Source organism: Helianthus annuus, chromosome 3, assembly GCF_002127325.2.
Source record: "Helianthus annuus cultivar XRQ/B chromosome 3, HanXRQr2.0-SUNRISE, whole genome shotgun sequence".
Lineage (NCBI taxonomy): Eukaryota > Viridiplantae > Streptophyta > Magnoliopsida > Asterales > Asteraceae > Helianthus > Helianthus annuus.
In genome coordinates, this window is record NC_035435.2 from 34,797,426 (window position 1) to 34,819,865 (window position 22,440).

The 22,440-nt window shown below is 40.5% G+C and overlaps 1 non-coding gene across 1 annotated transcript; it reads right to left on the reverse strand.

The window, feature by feature from the left end:
- Positions 1-11,286: 11,286 nt before the first annotated feature.
- LOC118490823 lies at positions 11,287-11,393 on the reverse strand. The gene has a single exon (XR_004890048.1). It is a non-coding gene; the product is annotated as a small nucleolar RNA R71 (small nucleolar RNA).
- Positions 11,394-22,440: the final 11,047 nt, after the last annotated feature.

The following is a 22,440-nucleotide window of genomic DNA, read 5'->3' on the forward strand; positions in this document are numbered from 1 at the left end:
ACTGTAAAACTCCATTGTGCATTGATGCACCGACCGAAGCCGAGTGTTCACTGCAACTGCTAGTGGCCCTGTCACGATGTTGTTGAATCGGTCTAGTTGGTTCACCATGGTTAACAAGTCCGTACATGCTCGCCTAGGGTACTCCTCGGGTCTTGTTTGGAGTATTTCATATCTCGCCCTAGCATCTAGTTCGCTTGCATTGAACCTTGTGAACTTTGACATCTGAAAGAATACACCAAAAGTTAGTACGAAACAAAAAGATTTTTAAAGAAACTGCAAACAGTGGGCTGGACACGGCCCCGTGTTCAGCGGACACGGCCCCGTGTCCAGGCGTCTGTAACCCAAAAACTTGATTTTTCGTCCCGGTTCCGAAAACCTGAAAATTTTTAGCCCAATAGTTGCGGTTTCCCCCGAAAATGAAACCCTAAGTGTCGTTTTTCCCAAAACAAACCGTTTACCCATCCAATTTCGTCTTTTTCGGTTAAAAAACAAGGGTTTGGGGTTTTAGTTGGAAATCGAACGAATCTATCAACAATACATGTTTATTTACTTTCTACTACACTAATCTAAACTACCACTAACAGATTGCATCAAAAATTTGAAGTTCTATCCGGATGAACACGAAGAACCCTAGATTTTTCCCAAATTTTTAATGTTTTAACTACATGCAAGTAACTAATCTAACTACTAAAGATGATAGAATCATACCTTGATGTTGTTAAACGTGGTAGTGACGTCGAAAATTTGCGGAAAATCGCCTGGAACCAGAGAGTTTTCGGCGAAACGGGGCGTGTGGAATGAGGTAATTGTTATGAAAAGAGGGTTTTATCCCGACAGTCGTCTCGACACGGCCCCGTGTCCAGCAGACACGGCCTCGTGCCGAGCAAAGTTTTATATTTTTTTTGTACTCGTGTGCATGCCCCCTTTCTCCGAAAATGGTTAGAAGACTTACTGGTTTTTGATGTACACTTGCCTGTTCGTAACATGTCGGGTATGATGTTGAGTTTATTCGTTAACCGTTTGAAGCGACATCTCCTCTTCCTCATCCTCAATGGATCATCGGTAGAGTTTTAGCCGTTGGCCGTTGACTTTAAATGGTATCCCATTTCGAGGTTTAATTTCTACTGCACCGTGAGGAAAAACATGGGTGACGGAAAAAGGTCCTGACCACCTAGATTTTAGTTTACCAGGAAATAATCGAAGTCGTGAATTAAACAATAGAACTTGATCTCCTACCCGAAATTCATTAGACTTAATATATTTATCATGTAAATTCTTCATTCTTTCCTTATAAATTTCGGAGTTAGAATATGCATAATTCCTTAGTTCGTCTAATTCATTCATTTGACAAAATCGATTTTTACCGGCAGTTTCTAAGTCTAAGTTTACATTTTTTATTGCCCAGTAGGCTCTGTGAGCTATTTCTACTGGCAAGTGGCAACTTTTTCCATAGACGAGCTTATATGGGGTTGTGCCTATAGTGGTTTTATAAGCAGTTCGAAAGGCCCATAAAGCATCGTCTAATTTGTCGGCCCATTCCTTTTTATTTAATCCTACGGTTTTTTCAAGTATTCGTTTTAAACCTCGATTAGTCACTTCGGCTTGCCCATTTGTTTGAGGGTGATACGCTGTTGAGACCCGGTGATAGACCCCATACCTTGTTAATATTTTTTCGAGTTGATGATTGCAAAAATGGGTACCTCTATCACTTATCAAAGCTTTTGGTGTCCCGAAACGAGAAAATAATTTTTTCAGAAATTTTACCACTACTCTTCCATCATTTGTTGGAAGAGCTTCGGCCTCCGCTGGACACGGCCCCGTGCCCGTCTGACACTATCTCTCTTCATTAATTGTAATTCGCAATTACAATTAATGCGCCTGCTGTACTTTCGCCACGCCCCCGTGCTCACTGGACACGGCCCCGTGGTGGGCAATAGAAGCTTCTACAGGTTTGTCTTTTCTGCTGCTTCTTGGGCACGGCCCCGTGCTGGCTGAGCACGGGGCGTGTTCAGGCTTCTGTTTTCTCTTCTTTGCTTGGGGAGATGCCGTTGAGGGTTCGGGCAGTCTACTTTATTCCTTTTCTTGTATTTATGTTAGAATTAGCTGTCTTTTTGCTTCTTTTGTGAATTTGAGCTCATTTCATCCTGAAAACACAAAAGGAAGACAAAAAACACTCTTTTTCCAACATTAGTACTTAAAAAGGGTTAGTTTTATGCCTTATTTGATGTAATTTATATGTTGCATTTTACACACATCAGCCTGTTTGTTATGTTTACACATGGAATGCTGTCTACCTGCCTTAGCAACGATAGTACTATAGTTTGGACTCAGCACCTGTTCACTCAGGGGTTGTTAAGGACAATTAGTTACATGGCTCACAGTGGTGAGTGTGTATCGCGAACTGCCTTGGGCAGTCAACCCGCAGTCATTGGTATCGATAGGTTCATGTCGATAACTAACATGCCTCATTTTACACTGTGTACGTGCTGGTTATGCGTAACGGTTTCGAACTCTATTATATCTATTAAACTTGTATGCTCACCTTTACACTATGTGTATTGACTTTTATTTTAACGTATGTGACAGGCGCTTAGGATGCTTATTTGCTTACTTTGCTGTGAAATTGAGGCTAGGAAAGACCTAGGTCAACAATAAACAATTGTCTGTAATAAAAATCTGAGTTGTCGGAATAGAACAATTTGACTAGATCTTTTATGTAATAATTGTATTATCATTTATGACATGGTATGAGACGTGTTGCTTTAAATATTTGGTAAATATAGTTGTTATGGAAACTTCTGGACAATCTGTTTCGCTCAGTGTCGCACCCTGATGATTCCGCCATCGGTTGGGATGTGACAGATTGGTATCAGAGCCATAACTATAGGGAATTAGGCAAGACTTGACCTAGTCCGGGTCGATGTCTTTGAAATGACCTAGTCTATAGTTAGGCAACAACAGACCGACATGTGCGTACCCTTAGGGGTGCTGTACAAACTTACTTGATATACCCCGCTATTCTCACCTATGCTACAGTACCACTGCACTCTAATTTTCGAAAATGAATGAGTGATTAGGTCAAGATTAGGTGTGAAAACCGCAAACTCTCGATAAATCACTTGTTCGATCTGTATTTATCTATAAAACACGTGAATTTGCGTTGAATCAGGAGTGAAATCCATACTTTAACGCAGATTTTCGTCTCTATTTTCATCAAAAACAGGAACAAAGTTGTTAAGTTAGGGGTGAAACCCAAACCTTGACAACTAATTCCGCCCTATTTTGCTTTACAAACTCTCACCAAAGTCTGGACGGACTCCAAAGACTTGAAGTCGCACTGAAACTGGAAGAATGCGTGCCATTCGCCCAGATTTGAGGCGAGAGCACAATCCTGAAGGCCAAAGTGTGCACCAAGAATCCTTGCAAATAATCGAATCACTTTGGTTAGTCAAAGTCTAACTAGCCGCAGACAATTTATTTCTCGATTTTTATGTGTTTCGATTCTGAGCTCGAAATTGCTGACTCTAATACTCGTCGATTTTTTGTGAAGTTTATGTGTTTATGTGGTTTTATGCTTATTTGTTAGTGTTTTGAGGTGATGTGTGTAAAATGCAACATATAAATTACATCAATTGAGGCATAAAACTAACCCTTTTTAAGTACTAATGTTGGAAAAAGAGTGTTTTTGTCTTCCTTTTGTATTTTCAGGATAAAATGAGCTCAAATTCACAAAAGAAGCAAAAAGACAGCTAAATCTAACATAAATACAAGAAAAGGAACAAAAGTAGATTGCCCGACCCCTCAACGGCATCTTCCCAAGCAGAAAAGAGAAGTCAGAAGACTGAACACGCCCCGTGCTCAGCCAACACGGGGCCGTGCCCAAAAAGCAGCAGAAAAGACAAACCTATAGAAGCTTCTATTGCCCACCACGGGGCCGTGTCCAGTGAGCACGGGGGCGTGGCGAAAGTACAGCAGGCACATTAATTGTAATTGCGAATTACAATTAATGAAGAGAGATAGTGTCAGACAGGCACGGGGGCGTGTCCAGCGGACACGGGGCCGTGCCCAGCCTTCTGTTCAGCCTATAAATAAGAGTGCTTGGTTTCATTTCAACTCTTCCCTTGGCACACCACCCCTCTCACACTTCATCCACCACCCACCACCATCACAACACCATCATCCACCACCATCATCCATTGTCCATCATAGAGTGTGTGAGTCGTCTCAGGATCCAAGATTGATCGTAAGAGTTCTTGACAATCAAGGCCATGTTTGCCTAAGTCTCTTACATCACTTGGTGAAGACAAGTGTTTAGTATAATACTTTTTATTTTTAATCTTTTGCACTTTTTATTTGGTTTTGTATTAATAACTTTAATAAGTAGTTGCTTATGTTGAAGGTGATCTTTCCTTATCGTTTGTCCGTGGTGTCTTGGCATTATTTTACTGTCTATAAAAAATAAAAGATTTTCACCATTCATATCTCCACGGTCTATATGGAGGTATGTTGGCTACCTGGTCGGGGGTTAAGGGAACGGTTTGGTAAGGGTCCTGCAAGGGACCTGGGTCAAATTTAGTCGGATCTCCTTCAATACCCATTGGTATTGGATGGCGGGGATCCAAACTCTTTGACCCCCTCATAAGTTAACTACTATTAATACTATAACCCGGCTATTTAGGACTGTATCCCTGCTGACTCAGACTACTTAGTCGAGGGTAACGTCACCTCCAAAAGAGGGGCCTACCATAATTTGCATTAATAACTTAATTCATTATCTTTCAATAATCCGACCCTTTAGGATTGTATCCTTGCTGACTCAAACTACTAGGTTGAGGGTGACGTCGCCTTCAAAAGAGGGGCCTACTACAATAACTAAGATAATCTCTTAAACAAGTGCAAAAGTGCGAAAATAATCAAAGGTTATACTAATACACGAGTCGGATCCAAGTGATTCATCTTGTCTATCTGTTTTTATTTTTATTTATTTTTTCAGTATTTAGTTAGTTTTTATTTTCTTAGTTTAAAAATCTTTTCTATCATTTTGATTTGGTTAGACGTTGAGGATAAACCGGTACTAAAAGCTCTTGTGTCCTTGGACGACCTCGGTATCTTACCAACACTATACTACGTCCACGATGGGTGCACTTGCCCATATGTGTGTTTAGTGTTAGTAAATATCGTGTTTTATAAATTTAAAAGTTGGCTAAAAGTGTAAAAAGGGCTTAAATATACATCTAATTTATATCACACTTAACGCACATCAAGTTTTTGGCGCCCTTGCCGGGGACACAAGGATTTTAAGAAATCTTAAAATCAACGGCCTAATCAGTTTTTCAAAACCTTTTTAAAACGCGTGCACATTTTTCTGCATTTTAGTTTAGTTTGCATTACAGTAGCCTGAACACGGGGCCGTGCTCGCTGAACACGCCCCCGTGCTGCATATTTTTAGTTAGATAACCAGATACAGAGTCTGAACACGGGGCCGTGCTCACTGAACACGCCCTCGTGCTCAACGTGACCAGTAACTTTAATTAAAACGCCCAGATACAGATCCTGAACACGGGGCCGTGTTCACCCAACACGGGGCCGTGTCCAGCTTCTGTTTCTGTCTTTGTTTTTGTTTTCTGGTCCCGAGACTCAGTTGTAGTCTGTTGAGTGATTCTTATGGATCAATACTCAGGAGGTTACAACTACACCTATGAGGAGGATGATTATATGAGAGACTATTGCACTAATTGTGGAAACCCGCACTCGGTACAATATTGTAACTTGTTTCAACCATCCACTTCATACAACTATTATGAGGAGCCCAGGTACGAGCCATCGACTTCATACACATCCTATGAAGACCAAAGGTATGAACCTCCTCCCTCATACTCATATTTTGATGAACCAAGGTATGAGCCTTCATACTCATACTTTGAAGAGTCAAGATATGAGCCACCACCTTCATACACTTATTATGAGGAACCATGGCGTGAACAACCCACCTCATATGAGTGCTATGAAGAACAAAGTTTCGACCCTTATCCATCATATACTTACAATGAAGAACAATGGTGTGAACCATCTACTTCATATGGGTACTATGAGGAACCGAGGATCGAACAACCGGATTCAAGCTTTGAGGATCCCAATCCTTTTTCTATCACCGAAGTGACCAATAGGATATTAGAACACATTAAAACTATCGAACGTTGCATAAAAGAATCTCGCGCAAGGGAAGAGGAGTCCCGCGCAAGAGAAGAATTAAATTTTAATAATAACGTAGAGATAGTTGAAAATGTAAAAATTGAAGAACAAGAAAGTGAAAAACCGACACATGAGATAAACAACGAAAAAGGTGAGGCCGATAATGTTAAAATTCAAGAAGAGTCTAATTTTAAAGAAATTAATCTATTGTCACCTTCTTTCGAAAATCATTGTTTAGTAACCCCTCATGCCACGTTTTTAAAAGAGTTAAGCACTAACACTAAAATTGAAGAAATGGTAAGTGTTAAGTTAACAAATGATCAAACCTCGCTAATAAAAGAAGACCCTTTTGAAATTAACATTACACCGGTTCCATGTTTCTTTCAAAATTCATTTATTAGTAATATCACCATTGATAAAGATCTTTGTGTTAACATAATGCCTAACTACATTTTTGAAAAATTAAGTATTAGTGATTTTGCTCTACTTCAAATACCCATTTTTCTATCCGATCGGAAAGTAATGAAATCAATCGGTGTAGTTGAGGATGTCTTGGTTCAAGCAAATCAAATGGTTATTCCTCGATGACGCTCCTCTAGTCTTGGGAAAACCTTTTGTAAAAACTCATGAAGCTTTGAAAAACCGGAAATTTAACAATCTACCTCTTCAATTAGGGGCATATAAAAGGGACATAGATCTTGAGCGCTCAATGAAATATCCTTTTGGCAATAATGACCCCCTAATTGAAGATGAGCCAGAACCACCTGATAAGGAGGGTCTAGCCAAGGACCCTTATAAACGTGGCGCACACGGAGGCATTCCGCGGAACTATCCTTAGTTTTAGATTAGTTTAACTTTTATGCTTTCTAGTTTAGTTTTAATTTGCAGGAATAAAACACACTCAGGATGGTGAAGGATACTAAGGGAAGCTTGAACCAACACCCCATGCACAAAAACAGAGCCTCTCGACAATTTTTCTTCATTACTGGAAGTTCAGCACGGGGCCGTGCTCACCCAACACGCCCCGTGCCCAAGGTTTTGCAGAAAATGCCCAGTTCAGGTAACTGGACACGGGGTCGTGCTCACGGAACACGCCCCCATGCCCAGCCTTCTGTTTACTTTTGGTACTGGCAGTCTGGACACAGGGCCGTGCTCAGCCAACACCACCCCGTGTTCAGCTACCCAGTACCATAAAATCTTGTTTTTAACCCACTTTTACACATTTTAATCAACCGAAAAAATTATTTTTGGGACACATTGAGGACAATGTGTAATTTAAGTGTGGGGGGGGGGAAGCTAAAACTTTGAAATTTTGCAAGTCCTATTAACAAGCCTTACACAAAACTCTATTGGAACCGCTAATCACCCCAAAATTTTTTCAAAAAACTTTTTGTTTTTTTTACTTGTCTTGGTTTAATTTGGGAATAACAAGTTCTAAAACGGTTATATTTTTACAAATTTACAACCGATAGCGTCGTGATAAAAAGAACCAACATAAGAAAATTATGAAACGGCATGACAAGCTTGGTTAAAATTCGATTATATATACTTGATCACATAAAAACCCATTCCCACAAAAGTGAGTTTTGAGCCTTTATTGAGCATACAAACTTACATCTTTAGACTAAATGCTCATTTTTCGTTTCTTGTGTGAATAGCCGCTTGGTTCTTACGACTCTAGAACTTGCCACGATGATTCATTCCCGGTCCTTACCAACTTAAACCCAAGTAAGTAAATGATGGAGGCATTAGGACTAACCATTTTTCTTTCTACACCATTATTTTTCAATTTTTTTACCACCTACCCAAAAATCTCCCTAGTTAACCCCTTTCAGCCTAAACCTTTCATTTCTTTACCCTAAAACATTTTCACCCACCAAAAACCCTTTTTATTTTCACCCTTTATTTTAGTAACAAGCTCGGTTTTTCGTGTGACTAAAAAAAATGATGAAGTTAGAAATAAACAAACAAAGCTATTAAAACAAAAGCTTGTTTGGAGAAATACTTCGAAATAAAAAGTCACTAAAACAAAGTGTTTTACGAAAACCGACGCTTTTTACGCTTTTCGCCATTTTCTACTAACCCATTCACCCACCTTTAGCCCAAGCCTATACCCAAAAAGTCCTCTTGATAATTACAAAGGTAACATGTTAAAAAGGAGGATGATTGATTGCTTGGCAAGCTTATGGTAGGAATAAGTTCCACGTCGCTCTCGAGTGATTCACTAAAAAATACACCTTCGGCCGAGTGTGAGAGATTTCTCCCGTGAGGTATGTGAACTTGTATATAAATGGAATTTAAAAAAAAAGGGCATGTTATGCCCAAATTAGTAATTTCTCCTATGAAACGTTCTAAACAAATCATAACGAATAGGATTGTAAATAAATAAAAATAAAACCCAAAAAGATCTTGGATTCCCGACAATCTATGACAAGCCAAAAAATCTTCTCTTCTACCCATTCCATTTGGGAGTGTGAGCCACATATTAAAGAGTTTTGCTTGAGGACAAGCAAAAGTTCAAGTGTGGGGGTATTTGATGTGTGTAAAATGCAACATTTAAATTACATCAATTGAGGCATAAAACTAAACCTTTTTAAGTACTAATGTTGGAAAAAGAGTGTTTTTGTCTTCCTTTTGTATTTTCAGGATAAAATGAGCTCAAATTCAAAAAAGAAGCAAAGAGACAGCTAAATCTAACATAAATACAAGAAAAGGAACAAAAGTAGATTGCCCGACCCCTCAACGGCATCTTCCCAAGCAGAAAAGAGAAGTCAGAAGACTGAACACGCCCCGTGCTCAGCCAGCACGGGGCCGTGCCCAAGAAGCAACAGAAAAGACAAACCTATAGAAGCTTCTATTGCCCACCACGGGGCCGTGTCCAGTGAGCACGGGGGCGTGGCGAAAGTACAGCAGGCGGATTAATTGTAATTGCGAATTACAATTAATGAAGAGAGATAGTGTCAGACATGCACGGGGGCGTGTCCAGCGGACACGGGGCCGTGCCCAGCCTTCTGTTCAGCATATAAATAGGAGTGCTTGGTTTCATTTCAACTCATCCCTTGGCACACCACCTCTCTCACACTTCATCCACCACCCACCACCATCACAACACCATCATCCACCACCATCATCCATTGTCCATCATAGAGTGTGTGAGTCGTCTCGGGATCCAAGATTGATCGTAAGAGTTCTTGATAATCAAGGCCATATTTGCCTAAGTCTCTTACATCACTTGGTGAAGACAAGTGTTTAGTATAATACTTTTTATTTTTAATCTTTTTGCACTTTTTAATTGGTTATGAATTAATGACTTTAATAACTAGTTTCTTATGTTGAAGGTGATTCTTCCTTATCGTTTGTCCGTAGTGTCTTGGCATTATTTTACTGTCTATATAAAATAAAAGATTTTCACCATTCATATCTCCACGGTCTGTATGGAGATATGTTGGCTACCTGGTCGGGGGTTAAGGGAACGGTTTGGTAAGAGTCTTGCCATTGTTCAGTGTATAGATCCTGCAAAGGACCTGGGTCAAATTTAGTAGGACCTCCTTGGCGGGGGTCCGAACTCTTTGATCCCCTCATAAGTTAAACTACTATTAATATTTTAACCCGGCTTCTTAGGACTGTATCCCTGCTGACTCGGACTACTTAGTCGAGGGTTACGTCACCTTCAAATGAGGGCCCTATCACAATATGCATTAATAACTTAATTAATTATCTTTCAATAATCCGACCCTTTAGGGTTGTATCCTTGCTGACTCAAACTACTGGGTTGAGGGTAACGTCACCTTCAAAAAAGGGGCCTACTACAATAACTAAGATAATCTCTTAAATAAGTGCAAAAGTGCGGAAATAATTTACACTACACACGAGTCGGATCCAAGTGATTCATCTTGTCTATCTGTTTTTACTTTTATTTTTGTTTTCGGCATTTTAGTTAGTTTTATTTTTCTAGTTTAAAAACCTTTTTCTAACTTTTGATTTGATTAGACGTTGAGGATAAACCGGTACTAAAAGCTCTTATGTCCTTGGACGACCTTAGTATCTTACCAACACTATAGTACGTCCACGATGGGTACACTTGCCCATATGTGTGTTTAGTGTTAGTAAATATCGTGTTTTATAAATTTAAAACTTGGCTAAAAAGTGTAAAAGGGCTTAATATATACCTAAATTGTATTACACTACACGCACATCAAGTTTTTGGCGCAGTTGCCGGGACACAAGGATTTTTAGAAAGTTAGCAATCAACGGCCTAATCGTTTTTTCTAATTTTTTCTTTTTTTTTAGGATTTTCGTAGTTTTTCAGTTTCTGCAGAGCTCAGCACGGGCCGTGCCTGGTCGGACACGGGCCGTGCCCAGCATTGTTACTTGCAGTTTTTATTTTCCAAGTTACAGACAGTTGAGCACGGGGCCGTGTCGGTGAAACACGGGGCCGTGTCCAACTCCCCAGTAACAGGGATCCGGAAAACAATCACTGTATCTCCGACCACGGGCCATGTTCATCTGAGCACGGGGCCGTTGTGAACATTCTGACCAACGTTCTTTTCTGTTTTTATTGCAGGACTAGGAACCCAGGAGCCACAACTTTCTACGTAGTGTATGAGCTCCAGTTCTAGTAGAGACATAAAAGAGCCTCTCGAAGAACCCGAACGCTTTCTTAGAAAAAGACATAAAGCTAAAAACCAAGAGAAAGCTTCGGGAGACCCACTTCCGGTGGCGGACCAATGTACCCTCATGGATTACCTACGCCCCACCGTAGGTAATCTCGGCGCCGCTATCAATGCATCGAATGTCGAAGCCAACAACTTCGAACTTCAGCCACATTTGATACAAATGCTTCAAAACTCCGCAACCTTCCATGGGCTTGCGGACGAGGATCCTCATCTACATATTACTAATTTCTTAGAAATATATGATACCTTTCGGATCAATGGGGCATCAAATGACGCCATCCGCCTTCGTATGTTTCCATTTTCACTAAAAGACCGAGCTAAGGCTTGGCTTAATACCCTTCCAGTTGGCTCGGTAACCACCTGGGATGAACTAGCCCAAAAGTTTCTATATAAGTATTTCCCTCCTGCTAAAACGGCTAAATTAGTGACTGAAATTAATACATATTCACAAGAGGATGGGGAGTCCTTATATGAAACTTGGGAAAGGTTCAAGGAGCTACTAAGAAAGTGTCCTCATCACAGTCTTGCGGTACGGCAACAAGTATCCACTTTCTACAATGGGTTGTTGCCACACACTAGACATACACTTGATTCTAGCTCCGGGGGACTTTTAGGTAATCGTCGCCCAAATGAAATATATAATCAAATTGAGGAAATTGCTCAAACCAATTTTCAGTGGCACACTCCCCGAGGCAATAAATCTATTGCCCCGGGCGCCCATAAGGTTGATGAAAGCATTTCCTTGCAAGCCCAAATCGAGGCCCTTTCTTCAAAAAACAAAAAATTAGAAATGGCAAAACCGGTCTTGGTAATGGCTTGTGAAGGGTGTGGTGGGCCACATGAAAATTGGAGTTGTATGAAAGAATTAGATGATCAAACGGAAACGATAAACTACATTGATAATAGACCTAGGCCGTCGGGTCCCCCAACGGGTACCTACAACCAAGGATGGCGTAACCACCCTAACCTTGGTTGGAGAGATCCCGGCAATAGTAGTAACCAACAAAACCAACGAACTAACTTTTAACAACCACAAATTTTTTCTCAACAACAAAGTGGACGAGAAAGACTTGAAGATACTATATCTCGCCTCATCTCCGACACCGAAAAGAAAAACTCGGATCGATTTCAACAATTGGAATCGAATTTTAGAAATCAACAAGCTAGCATTCAAAACATTGAAAAACAATTAAATCAAATAGCTCAAAATTTCTCCGAGAGACCACAAGGCGCGTTACAAAGTAATACCGAAACCAACCCAAAGGCGCCAGTACATCTCATAACGTTGAGAAACCGTACCCTGGGTCCTGAAGATCCTCCACTTCCACCAACTGAAGGAAGCCAATCTAAACAACCAACTCCACCCGCGCCCCAACAAGAGAAGGCTTCTCCACCAATTCAAGAGCCGTCTAAGACTCCTCCGGTTCCATACCCTGGTCGGTTAATACATCAAAAGACCGATGAGCAATTCGCAAAGTTCGAATATTTACTAAAACAATTGCATGTTAATATTCCATTTATCGAGGTCCTAACTCAAATGCCTAAATATTCAAAATTTATGAGGGACTTCCTCACTCAATTGAATCATTGCAATTAGTTAACTTAACCGAAGAATGCTCCACCTTACTACTCAATAAACTTCCGCAAAAGTAGCTTGACCCCGGAAGCTTCACAATTCCTTGCTCGATTGAGAAATCTCCCGTTCGTAATGCACTAGCAGATCTCGGGGCAAGCATCAACCTCATGCCCTCATCAATGTTCAATCGACTCGGCTTAGGAAAAACAAGTCCTACAAAAAGAAGTATACAACTTGCCAATAGATTCGTCAAATATCCAAAAGGTGTCGCTGAAAATCTATTGGTCAAAGTCGGCGAATTTGTCTTCCCGGCCGACTTTGTCATACTAGATATGGAGGAAGATACCGATGTACCACTCATCCTAGGGAGGCCATTCCTAGCTACAGCCCAAGCACTGGTAGATATGAATGATGGAACACTAACATTGAGGGTTGGGGACGAGGAAGTAAAGTTTGGAGTCGGAAAAAAAGTAGAAGACGAAGACCCGATCAACTACATGAAGGTCATTAACTCAAGTTTGGATGATGCTCTCCGACGGTGTAGCATGGGATGCAAAACATCCCCCTTGGGTAACATATGACAAGGCTTTGGGTCTAGCCAAGGACCCTTTTAAACGTGGCGCACCATGGAGGCATTTCGCGGAACTACCCTTAGTTTAGTTTAGATTAATTTTTATGTTCTCTAGTTTAGTTTTAATTTTCAGGAATAAAACACACTCGGGATGGTGAAGGATAACATGGGAAACTTGCACCAGCGACCCATGCACGAAAACAGAGCCATCCGACAATTTTTTCTTCGTTACAGCAACTTCAGCACGGGCCGTGCCCGCCCAACACGGCCCCGTGCTGCACAATCTGCAGAAAATGGCCAGTTCAGGTAACTGGACACGGGGCGTGCTCACTAAACACGCCCCTGTGTCCAGGCTTCTGTTTCTTTTTACAAACTTTTGTTACTTGCACCTGAACATGGGGCCGTGCCCGGACACCACGGGGCCGTGTCCAGATGCCCAGTAACATAAAATTTTGCTTTTTACACCTTTTTACTCATTCAATGGACCTAAAAACTTATTTTTGGGACACATTGAGGACAATGTGTAATTTAAGTGTGGGGGGGGGGATGCTAAAACCTTGAATCTTGAAAGTCCTAATTAACAAGCTTTACACAAAACTCTATTGGAACCGCTAATCACCCCAATTTTTTTAAAAAAATTTCATTTTCTTTTTACTTGTCTAGGTTTAATTTGGGAATTTCAAGTTCTAACGAGGTTATATTTTTACAAATTTACAACTGATAGCGTCGTGATAAAAAGATCCAACATAAGAAAATTATGAAACGGCATGATAAGTTTGGTTAAAATTTGATTATATATACTTGATCACATAAAACCCATTCCCACAAAAGTGAGTCTTGAGCCTTTATTGAGCATGCAAATACATATCTTTAAACTAAATGCTCATTTTTCGTTTCTTGTGTGAATAGCCGCTTGGTTCTTACGACTCTAAAACTTGCCACGACGATACATTCCCGGTCCTTACCAACTTAAACCCGAGTAAGTAAATGATGGAGGCATTAGGACTAACCCTTTTTATTTCTACACCATTATTTTTCTTTTTTTTTACCACCTACCCAAAATCCCCTAGTTAACCCCTTTGAGCCTAAACCTTTTCATTTCATAACCCAAACCAAACACCCTTTACCCACCTAAACCCTTTTTCATTTTAATCCCTTTATTTTAGTAACAAAGCTCGGTTTTTAGTATGACTTGATTCAAAAAAAAAATGATGATGAAGTCAAATAAAAAAACAAACAAGTTTATCAAAAATAACTTTGTTTGAAGGAAATACTTCATCAAAATAAAAAAAAAGTTTTGAAAATTATCGAGTCTTACGAAAACCGACGCTTTTTACGCTTTTCGCCCCTTTTACTAACTACAAACCCAACCACCCACCTTTAGCCCAAGCCTAACCCTTCACCCAAAAAGTCCTCTTGATATTTACAAAGGTATATAGTTAAAAAGGAGGAGGATTGATTGTTGGCAAGCTTATGGTAGGAGTAATTTCCATGCCGCTCTCGAGTGATTCACTAAAATACATCCTCGGCCGAGTGTTGAGTGATCCCCCGTGAGGTATGTGAACTTGTATATAAATGAAATTTTAAAAAGGCATGTTATGCCCTAATAAGTAATTTATCTTATGAAACGTTTGTAATAAATTATGACGAATAGGATTGTAAATAAATAAAAATAAAACTTAGTAAAGAATCTTGGAAATCCCAACACTCTATGACAAGCCCAAAAACCTTCTCTTCTACCCATTCCATTTGGTAGTGTAAAGCCACATTATAAAGAGTTTTGCTTGAGGACAAGCAAAGATTCAAGTGTGGGGGTATTTGATGTGCACAAAATGCAACATATAAATTACATCAATTGTGGCATAAAACTAGCCCTTTTTTAGTACTAATGTTGGAAAAAGTATGTTTTTGTCTTCCTTTTGTATTTTCAGGATTAAATGAGCTCAAATAAACAAAAGAAGCAGAAAGGCAGCTAAATCTAACATAAATACAAGAAAAGGAACAAACGTGGCATGCCCGGCCTCCCGACAGCATCTTTGTTGGTGCATGCGTCTGTCGACTTCGTCTTTTATCGAGTCTCATATTAGAATTGTTAGATCAGAGCGCGTTGTATGAGGGAAATATGAGGTTTTAGGCATATTTGAGCTAATTCCGCTTGAAAGTGGCAAAGGCTGTTTCAAGCGAAATCAACATAGTTAATTCCGCTTGAAATGCACCTTGACACTTTCAAGCGGAATCTCAAGTCTATATATAGGTCCTCAAGCGAAATCAGTGGTAACAGTTTATGATTTGGATGCCGAGGTGCTGCCGGTTTGTCCTGTGATTGTATTTGCTGTTATATCAATCAGAAAGTAGTTTAAAGTGATATTCAAGCTGTTTCGAAGTCTATTTCTCTGTTTCCGCCTTTGAAATAGATTAAAACTCATCTGATCGACTCATTCGGGTCACAAACCGATCCTACAATCTTCCCAAGCAAAACAAGAGAACAGAAGGCTGAACACGCCCCGTGCTCAGTGAGCACGGGGGCGTGCCCAAGTGTCAGCAGAAAAGATAAAGTTGTAGAAGCTTCTATTGCCCACCACGGGGCCATGCTCAGCGGACACGGGGCCATGGTCAACTATAAGATTCGCAGAATCCAGGCAAATCTTGATAGTACAGATACGCTTCTGCACACTGGGTCATGCTCAGCGGACACGGGGGCGTGGTCAACTAATGCAGATAAACTGCATTTAATAAAGAAAGAGAGAAGGATGGACACGGGGCCGTGCCCGAGCTTCTGTTCAGCCTATAAATAGGAGTGCTTGGATCTCTTGCAACTCATCCCTTGGAACACCACCTCTCTCACACTTCACCCACCACCCACCACCATCACAACACCATCATCCACCACCATCATCCACCACCATCATCCATTGTCCATCATAGAGTGTGTGAGTCGTCCCGTGATCCAAGATTGATCGTAAGAGTTCTTGACAATCAAAGGCCATGTTTGCCTAAGTCTCTTACATCACTTGGTGAAGACAAGTGTTTAGTGTAATACTTTTTATTTTTAATCTTTTTGCACTTTTTAATTGGATATGTATTAATGACTTTAATAACTAGTTTCTTATGTTGAAGGTGATTCTTCCTTATCGTTTGTCCGTGGTGTCTTGGCATTATTTTACTGTCTATATAAAATAAAAGATTTTCACCATTCATATCTCCACGGTCTATATGGAGATATGTTGGCTACCTGGTCGGGGGTTAAGGGAACGGTTTGGTAAGAGTCTTGCCATTGTTTAGTGTATAGATCCTGCAAAGGACCTTCAAATTTAGTAGGACCTCCTTCAATACCCACCGGTATTGGATGGCGGGAGTCCGAACTTTTTGATCCCTTCATAAGTTAAGCTACTATGAATATTTTAACCCGGCTACTTAGGACTGTATCCCTGCTGACTCAGACTACTTAGCCGAGGGTAACGTCACCTTCAAAAGAGGGGCCTACCACAATATGCATTAATAACTTAATTAATTATCTTTCAATAATCCGACCCTTTAGGATTGTATCCTTGCTGACTCAAACTACTGGGTTGAGGGTAACGTCACCTTCAAAAGATGAGCCTACTACAATAACTAAGATAATCTCTTAAACAAGTGCAAAAGTGCGAAAATAATCAAAGGTTACACTACACACGAGTCAGATCCAAGTGATTCATCTTGTCTATCTGTTTTTACTTTTATTTTTATTTTTAGCATTTTAGTTAGTTTTATTTTTCTAGTTTAATAACCTTTTTCTAACTTTTGATTTGATTAGACGTTGAGGATAAACCGGTACTAAAAGCTCTTGTGTCCTTGGACGACCTCGGTATCTTACCAACACTATACTACGTCCACGATGGGTGCACTTGCCCATGTGTGTGTTTAGTGTTAGTAAATATCGTGTTTTATAAAACTTGGCTAAAAAGTGTAAAAGGGCTTAAAATATATACCTAAATTATATTACACTACACGCACATCAGAATGTAAGTAAAGTGATGTAATTCACTAGATAAAGAACGGGTTAAAATAAGGGTCAAAATGGTAGTGTTCGAAGTGACTCGAACGTCACTCGTTAAATTTGAGTTATAAAAGCGTAAACCATGGATTGGAAGGGATACGCTGAGGTTGACAAGCCCGGGAATGGGTAATTATGGTTAGAAAGCAATGTTGATGAATTATGAAGGTATGTAACTTGATTCATTACATTAAGTAAATTTTGGTATTTGAACTTGTATAGTTGTGTTTTAGAACAAAAGCTTGTGTTGATTAAGGTGACAATGTTCACCACTTGGATTAATAGGTTAGATTTCGACTAGGAATTGTTTGGTAGACAATATAAATGGAGGATTCCATAATTGAGCCAAACGGGTCGAATAATTGGGTAGTTAGTAATGTTAGTGTTTGATAGTTAGCTTTTGACACCGACAATCACAAGAGCATGAAGCCATAAGATTGGTAATGAAATGCCGGTGATATTAAGCCCTGGATGTTGGGTAAAAACCCCTTAAGGTCGCTATCGCATTTGTACAAAAAATGGTATAAACTTGATGGGTTAAAAAATTAAAAAGTGATTTCAGTCATTCGATCCGTAACCTGAATTTTTGGAATAATAAATGCATAAACTAATATGATCCTGTGACACGAACTCAAACAAAAATATTGTCTGCAAATATGTTTGTAAATATTCGTTTACTGCTTTATGTTTCAGAAAAATTCAAAAAGATATTTGATTCTGCTTTATTTTCGACAACCGATGTCTGAAATGCTGAGTTTCAAAATCTGAGTATGCTGATTGTGTTTCTGAAAATAAAACAAGTTCATTAATTTGAAACTTGAAATCTTTTATAAAAATCAAAAACAGTTTGTGATATCTCCAAGGTCATTAATTTGAACTTGGATGATTTACTGTGAGGGATTTGGATGCTTTTATTGTTAAAATCTTTTGTAATAGAGCCAATGCTCGATCTTGGTTGCTAAATCTGCCAAATCTATATAGTTTGTTGTTTGGGGAAGTTGAAGTGTTTTAAAAGTGCCAGGTTACGGTTCCTGGACAACTGAAAATGCTTTCACTATAAAATTATTCTAGCATATGTTGAAAAAGCCAGGTCATCAATCCTGGATGTTCATAATGCTGTTACTTATGAATGTATGAGATTTGCAGATGGTTTTCCAGACTACGATCCTGATAGCCGAGTCTAAGGGGGAGTTTGAAGACGAGCTCAACACAAACGGAAGCGTGCATTCAAGGAGCCAGGAAACTATCTTGGAGGAGCTTGTATCCGGAAAGCCAGGTGTCGATCCCAAAAGCACGGAAGCTTGTCGAAAGGGGGAGCCTGAAGAAAAGGAGTCTGAAGGAAAGGAAGAGCAACGGAAGCCTGAAGACAGATCCACGGGGATTCTGTTCGAGAAAAGAGGGAGTCTGTGGTTGCTGATGACATCAAATTTTCAAGAAGACCCAGAGAGAGAGAGAGAAAGACAAGACGCTAAGAGATTGACTGCGGCAATATCCAAGGGGGAGTTTGTTAGTGCAGTAATGTCTATCGCTTTCGTCAATCAAAACCGTAGCCGAAATAGAAGTAAAATAGACTTTATGATGTAATATTTAGGAAAAAGGGCAAGGTGGCAATCCCTTATGCCTTGTGCCTATAAATAGGAGCCTTAGGGTTTCAGTTAGAGACTTTTGCCATTTTTGAGACTTGAGCCTTACGGTTCTTTGTACGGTTTCATATCTATCAATGGAATCACGTTAATTAGTACGTTCTTGTGTTCGATCACGCACGTTCACGGATTCCGCACGTCGAACGTGTCGTTACGCAATCGATTCGGTGTCAAAAATCGGGACCTACAACGTGCCTATGATACTAGCACCGTTGAGCTTTAAAACACTTTAAGTTCTAAACAATTCACTTAGATTGTCAGTATATTGATCCATTTAAATTTTCACACAAAGTTCAATCGAATCGAGATACAGATTAGTGTTTTAAGGACTTAGACTTATTCGCGTGTACCACCTCAGAATATACTGTGACAACTCGAACTTTAGACTTGCTTTGATGTAATGTTACGTGCTTATGAGAACTGAATTATATGATTTTAAATGAATATTGGTTTATGTGCGTGATATGTGTATGTATGTTATGTGTTGCACGAGCCCAAACTACACAAACCGGTCACACAAGCCCGTTTGGGCCACACTTTGAAATCGGATCCATTAGACAGCCGAGTTGGGCTCGGCCCACTCCCACTATGCGCAAACAACAAAACACTTAGGGACTTGGTTCTTTTCTCAATTGTTACAATTCACATCACACACACAAGAACCCTAAGAGCCCTCATTTTCTCTCCCTCGTCTCCTCTTAGAACCGGCCGAGACCTTTTCATCCTACAATCCGGTAAGTGTTTCACTAATGGCTAGTATCATACTTGATGTTGTTAGTAATCAGACTATATGATCGGTTAGGATTATGTTAGTATTCGGTTGATATGTGTATGATATGCGTGTACATGATAAACGGATTGATGTTACTATCTTTGTTATTGATCTTGTTGTAATTCAGATTGTATGATTAGAACCGGGTAAAATACTAAGCGGCTATTTTGTATTGTTTAATCGGATACGTTGATATGATTCTTGAATGCATGATCTAGTCTAATCGGGTATGATGTTGTTTGATAACCGGCTGTGATTAAAGAATTAGGTTGCATGCTAGTTTGATGATATGGTTATGAATCGGTTTAGTTTTGATGCTGTTCTTGAACCTGATATGAACAGGTTGAATGTGTTTTGAAACTGATTAAATTATGAGTTTGATCTGATTTCCGAAACTGCCAAACTTGTTTGCTGAATTTACGGAAGTGATTGGGATTGAATTTAGGAAATCAGGAAATCAGTTACACACTGGGCTGCGACTCAGATTGCGAGTCGAAACCTCATGGTCACGACTCGAGACCACAACAGCACAAGCCGAGACCATGGTTGCGAGTCCCGTTGCGACTCGTAACCGGACCATGATGAGCCGAAATCACCATTGCGACTCGCAACCTCCTATTGCGACTCGTAATCTCCTGCTGTGACTCGTAACTCCCGGTTGCGACTCGAGATCGCCGGTTGCGACTCGAGACCACCTTTGCACGTACATCTGTTTGGGCCTACACTGTCACGGACCCAACCGTTTGGGCCAAATGATTGAATTTGTGAACTGTTTGATTATTGGACTAGTATGCGTTTACTATTTGGGTCGGGTTTTGTTGGGCCAGGGTTAACACGCACAAGTATGCTCTTGACTGCTAATTGGACTGCTTATCTGTTTGGGCCGACTACTTGGACTCGTTACATGATTTGAACTGCTGATACATTTATGTGATTTGCCTTGATCATACTCGATACCATACGTGATACAAACGTGCTATATACGAACCTGACTTGCATAATAACCATGATAGGACGTCGTTGACCATTTACTTGCTACCTGTACTCTTTGTGTATCTGCCGAGCAAACCAAGGTGAGTTCACACAGCCAAGGCATGGGATTCTCGGGTTGGGAATTGGGTTGGATATGTTATTGTTAAAAGAGTTACTCGTACTTACGCATTCTCTAGACTATAGACCATCGTCCTCAGGTTAGTCAGGACACGTTACGTAAAGCCTACGTAACCTAGTATTTGCCATTTGTCTCCCGGGTCGGGAGGACACGTTACGTAAAGCCTACGTAACCCAATACCATCCACTGGCTTCCAGGTCGGAAGGCCACGCTGCGTAAAGCCTACGTAGCCCCCACGCGTACCATGTCCTCGGGGAAGGACACGTCACGTAAAGCTTACGTGACCCTGTACGTTTTCCTGTTCTCGGTAAAGAAGAACACATGGTCGGAAGTTAGTCTAGTAAGTACCGTTAATGAGAAGCCCTCATTAGCCAGGCTCCCATCCAGTAATATGAACACAAGGTTTGGGAAGCCCCCACCTTTAGTACACACTAGTATGGGAAGCCCCCACTAGTTCTGCTTATGCACTATGTTATGATCTTACTTTTTGTGAACTCGCTCAACTAGTTTGTTGATTATTTGCTGCATGCCTTGCAGGACCTTAGGTATACTGGGAGCTTGCACAGGGAGGAGCAGGTCGTTGTGGGATACGGATCATGAATTTTATCTGAACTTATAACTATTTTGAGATTACATACTATGCTTCCGCTATTTAAACGATGTTTGGTTTTGAAACATCAATCATGTCATGATGATTTACATTAATTACTTTTATTATTAAATGCTATGTTTGATATGATTGATGGCTTGATCCTGGTCAGTCACGCTCCCAAGCGGTGGTACTCCGCGGGTGGATTTTGGGGGTGTGACAGATTGGTATCAGAGCCATTGGTTATAGAGAACTTGGTTTTAATATGGGAAAACGTTTTTATTAAAACCGGACTATAACCAGAACAGTGCTCTCAACGATCCACAACGACGCTTCGCTCCACGTGCAAGACTCGACATTCTAGGTAATAAGGTTTATGTTTATTGCCTGTTTGCTAGAACTGTCTAGAACTTTGCTCGCATTACGTTTAGATACACATGATACTATAGCATGAGAATCCCTACGTGCTTACACTTTTCTGTCATCGCCCTATTCGCGAATCATTCTTACTTACGCTACTTGTTACAATGAAGATCATGTCTGGACGAATCAACATGACACAAGCCCAGCTAGAGGCTCTTGTTCAAGCTCAAGTTGCTGCGGCAGTTGCAGCAGCTCAAGCAGGTAGTATATCCTGCAGTATAGGCACACACTAGGATCTTTAGATCCTACATTAACTCTCGTATTTAACTTCGTCCTATTCGTACACAATAGGTCAACACGCGCAGCAGCCTGTCTGCACTTTCAAGAACTTCATGGACTTTCGTCCAAATTCCTTCAGCGGCACAGAGGGGGCAGTGGGACTCCTCCATTGGTTTGAAAAGTTAGAATCAGTATTCGAAATGTGCGAGTGCCCTGAGGCTCGCAAGGTCAAGTTTGCTACTGGCACCTTGGAAGGAATCGCGCTAACCTGGTGGAACGCGCAGGTGCAAATTCTGGGGTTGGCAGCTGCTAACGCTACCCCATGGAACGATTTTAAGGAACTTATCAAGCGTGAGTATTGTACGCGTGAAGATATTCACAAGCTGGAAGACGAGCTGTATAACCTGAAAATGGTTGGATCAGAGATTGAAACGTATACTAAACGGTCGAATGAGCTAGCCGTTCTGTGTCCAACTATGGTGGACCCTCCATACAAGCGCATTGAGATGTATCTCAAAGGATTGGCGCCAGAGATCCAGAGCCACGTTACCTCGGCTAATCTCGACAACATCCAGGAAATCCAGCGTCTCGCTCACCGTATCACCGACCAGGCAGTGGATCAGAATAAACTGCCT